This window comes from Mastomys coucha, unplaced genomic scaffold (genome assembly GCF_008632895.1).
Source record: "Mastomys coucha isolate ucsf_1 unplaced genomic scaffold, UCSF_Mcou_1 pScaffold12, whole genome shotgun sequence".
NCBI classification, from domain to species: Eukaryota; Metazoa; Chordata; class Mammalia; order Rodentia; family Muridae; genus Mastomys; species Mastomys coucha.
Window position 1 is genome coordinate 58554727 of NW_022196894.1, and position 4544 is coordinate 58559270.

At 32.5% G+C, this 4544-nt stretch overlaps 1 long non-coding RNA gene across 1 annotated transcript; it reads right to left on the reverse strand.

Moving 5' to 3' along the window:
• Positions 1–1240: 1240 nt before the first annotated feature.
• On the reverse strand, positions 1241–3782 carry LOC116086482. The gene is made up of 2 exons (XR_004116944.1): positions 3740–3782; positions 1241–1317 (listed from the first exon to the last, which is right to left on the reverse strand). It is a non-coding gene; the product is annotated as an uncharacterized LOC116086482 (long non-coding RNA).
• Positions 3783–4544: the final 762 nt, after the last annotated feature.

Here is a 4544-nt window from a genome sequence, read left to right on the forward strand (position 1 = left end):
GGTCCTGAATTCTGAAAAACTATATTTGAATTGATTGTGGGTTTCCATATTGATTTCTGTCAGTTACAACGAGACATTCTAATGGGCATTTGTAATTACTTCTACCCAAGTACATTCTAGGAAGGTAAGAAATAAGTCTACATGGCATTTTGATTAAGAATGACACCCACAAGTTCAGAGATTTGAATGCTCACTCATTAGGGGATGATACTGCTTGAGAGAGAGTAGTAGATGTTACCTCGTTGGAGTAGATGTTCCCTTATTAGAGAAAATATGTCTCTAGGGATGGTCCTTGTGGTTTCAAAAGCCCAGGCAAGGCAGAGAGTCTCTTTCTTCCTACTGCCTGCAGATTCAAATGCAGAACTCTCAAATAACTCTCCAGCACTCTGTTTGCATATGTTCTGGTATGTTCCAGACAATGATGAAAAATGACTAAACCTCTGAATCTTTAAGCAAACCACAATTAAATGTTTTTATTTTAAGAGTTATTATGATCATATTGTCTCTTCACAGCAGTAGAAACCTGACTAGAACTTCACACATAAAATCATGAATAAACCAAACTTTACATGGCTAAGTATGGGGTATAGACATTTTTAGGAAGGAGACATCCATGTTGATAAATATTTATAAAAATAAATAATGTATTGTATATTTAATTCCACATATACATATTGATTTATATTAAATTGACAAAGATAATTTTAAATACTTCAAAAGTTAACCAATTAAAGTATCATTAACCACTTCAAACAAATTATGTAGCTTTGAGCTATCCAAAATAATAGTTGCATAACTCTATCCTTATATTTAGTTTCTTTAATGAAGTTTATGCTCAAAATATACTAATGGATTATCATTTTATTACATTATTTCTCAAAAACCATGAGGTGTGTACATAATACCTCTTGTAAGAACATACAAAGCACAAAATAATTAATATATACACTGCACTAAAATTATTTAAGTATACCTAATGCTATGAAAATGTTTCCTTTTTGAAATTCTAGTAGTTAAGACATTAATCTGGCAGAAATAAATGGGTTATTTGTCTCAAGTGTCCAAATGAACTATATGGAAAGGCAATTCTAGTGAAACAAAGAACAGATGGCAAATAACATGATTGCACTGAACTCACTGTGATAGAAGTCACCAAGTAAAAATAAGCACAGGTCCGCATTTTCTAAATCTTAAGGTTGAAGAATTCAGAAGAGATGTATCACAAGGGAATGTGAATGAGTCCTGTATAATTTCTTTTTATTACCCACATAGAAACCAGCATCCGCCTCTTCATAAGCAGATGAGTAAAACAGAGCTCTGCAATATATTATAATAGAGGCAGATCATTAAAGCAAACATTAACATTGTCATTTCCTTAGGAACCCCTGAATGAAAATGAAAACAAAGGATGTCTAATAAATCCTTTAAATGAATGGCTTATTTAGTTACCTGAACACAAAAGATCTATTATCCTAAGACGTAAATGACATTGTGCATGCTTTTCGGCAGCCAGTGCATTGCTGCTAGCATTAGTCTATACTGTTTATATTGTATTACTTATTGGCTTTTGAGCTGATCTGGGCTCACAAATGTCTCATAACTCACAGCAGAAAAAGAATTTCTCAGTGAAGTAAAATGAGTAAAAACCAAACTACTGTCACAATATTTATAGTAATACGTTTTCTTGTATTCTCATGGTTGTTTAGGGAATTATTTGACCTGAGAATCTAATGAAAATTTAGAATTTTCTTGGTAGTCAAGACTTTCAGGTATTTTTTTCCTGGTTTTATATACAATTTGTAACATACTAGTACATTTTGTAGTTCCCATGGATAAAGCCACTTTTTCTCTTACATTTTCATATTTTTCATTTCTAAAAGTAAGAGAGAAGGAGGACATTGGGAAGAATCAGGAGGAAGAAACGGAGAAAAGCAGAGAAGACAGAAATTAAAAGTAGCTAAGCATCTTGAAGTTACTGAAATTTAAATAGGCTGATCAGTAAGACTCGCATGAGTAAAACTATTTACACAGTATTTTATCTTATTCAGATATGGAAAACATCCATTAGCAAAAGAAAATCTCCATGGCTTCTTATAATGTGCAGTTACAAAGCTCAGACTGCCAATAAACTGAAAATTCATGTTATCATTACATGGCTTTGCAAAGGGAACAGGATAAAAAAAAAATACTATCTTGGCACCATCAAGTCCTCCTCAATACCAGTTGTCTTTCACTTTTATATTTCTATATATTCTTTTCCTGTACCACAGCTTTCTTTCAGTCTGCCATAGTCTGGAAATAAATTCGTTGAAAGATTTGCTAGGCTCTTTTTAATAGTGGAAGTTGTTTATTACTGGATTCAAGGAAACTCCCTATTATCAAGGATTTTTTTCTTGAAGAAAATAATATAAAAAAGAGATTGTCTGGATTTCTGTACCACACTAGCATGCACAGTATTTGCTATGCCTATTGAAGGGATCTTTCATACCAGGATCCTCTGTCTCAGTAGGAATATATCCCAGATACTACAGCAGGGTACAGTGACTAAGTCATAGAGGTCTAAGCAACTCCTTTATCTGTAAATATGCATCTTCCTGAATGGCTTGCTTGTTCTAATAAAGATCTATTTGATTCTCCACAGTTGGCTTTAACTTATGTGTCAGTTCCAGTCTTTGGAGCTAGAATCCTTTATATTTGTGTTTCACATAACTTAAAGACCTTTGCAAAAAAAGTTTATTATATACTACAGATTTTTGTTTATTTGTTTTATATCTGGACAAATATTTTTTCAGATGCAGTTAACATCTATAAAGCCTGCAGGAAAGTTTTCCCCATTTTTATTTATAATTGTTAAGAACAATACCAAAACCAAGAACAAATCAAAAAATAAAAAAATAAAAATATCCCAAACCTCCAAAAATGAACACAAGAAAGAACAAAAAACCTGTGGTGTCCATTTTCAAATATCTCTGTACATGAGTTCTGTTCCGGAGTGTTTGATGTAAACGGGGTCACTCCACTGGAGAAAAGTGATTTTCAGTGTGTTAGATCGTAGGGAAGAGGAGAGGATATGTAAAGTGTTGAAGGAGGATAAGAATATGACTAAAATCTAAACTTAAGAACTAGTTTTAAATAATAAAATATATACTAAAGAACAAGAAAAAATTACAAAATGTGCAATACTTCAAAAATGGAGGAACCAGCTAGAACTTCCAATCAGCAATAAAAAGGTACTCTTTAAAAATTTAACTAAGTGTTTTGCTTGTTTATTTGTTTTGTTTTGTGGCAAAAATTTCATAGTCTGGGGATATTAAAAAAACAGGGGTTTCCATTGAAATTTAGGAGTTTATCTAGTATCTTCTAAATTTCTCCTTATACTAAACCTTTCATGACATACATTGCCTGCCTGGCTGTCTATATTCTACAACACTGTTAATTTTATAATTTACAAATATCCAGGTCCATACCAAATAGGTCATGGTGCCAAGTTCTGCTGCAAATAGGACATCTAATTGGTAGAATTTTGGTAACTGGGCACTATTCCCATTATGCTAGCATAGTACAGGAAACAGAGAGAACAAAATGGAAATATTGTCTTTCTAAACCCTCAGAAACTACACAGTGACATACCTCCTCCTAAGGTATCCTGAACCTTCTAAGCATCCCAAACAAAGCCACAACTTAGAACAAAATATTCAAACGCTGCAGGCTACAGGAAATATTTATCATTCAAACTTACCATAGCCTGGTACACAGGACAGCAAATTAAAGTGATTGGGAAATTTGTGGGATTAACATATATGTAATTCTGGAATTCAGAGCTTCTGTCAATTTTGCATATATCACCTTGGGGTTCTGAAAAGCATGACAATAGAAAGTAATAGATAAATGATAAATAGATAAATGGATGAAGGGTATATATCAGATACAATCACACCCACACATACACACCAACTTTGCACTAATATATAAATGTATTTATGAGATATAAAAGACAATAAACAGCAATTAATAGTAATTGAATTTTATGTCATAGAAAAAATTTAAGTGTTCTGTTCCATTTGACCCTTGCACAAAAAAAAAACCCACTTCAAAATTAATTTTATGAAACCTACATAAATATCACTAAGAAGCTACAAAGGCAGAACAAGTAAAAATAATACATTATGGAAAGATTCTATGTAACTCTAGCCAGATGTCTGTTGTTGGCATTTGTTGAATTGTTAAGAAATGAACTTAAGGTTCTCTAATGTTCCCAAGTTCATTAGCTCTAAAAGAATCAAATGTTTTTATTGTGAAAAGAAATTAGGGTTAGTTTGTTCTGGATGTTCCTGATGAGTGAGTTATTACTAGCAAACTTAGAATCACCCTCCCCCAAATCTCACATATGTACACTTCACTATGATAGCCTATCCATGTGGCCCTTAGCACAGCAAAGCTGATACTTTGTCAGTATATGCTTGATTCTCTGAAACTCTGAAGTAAATTAACTTTTCTTTTTCCACATTATTTTTTATTTTTTACATATGAATATGGCTGTGTAT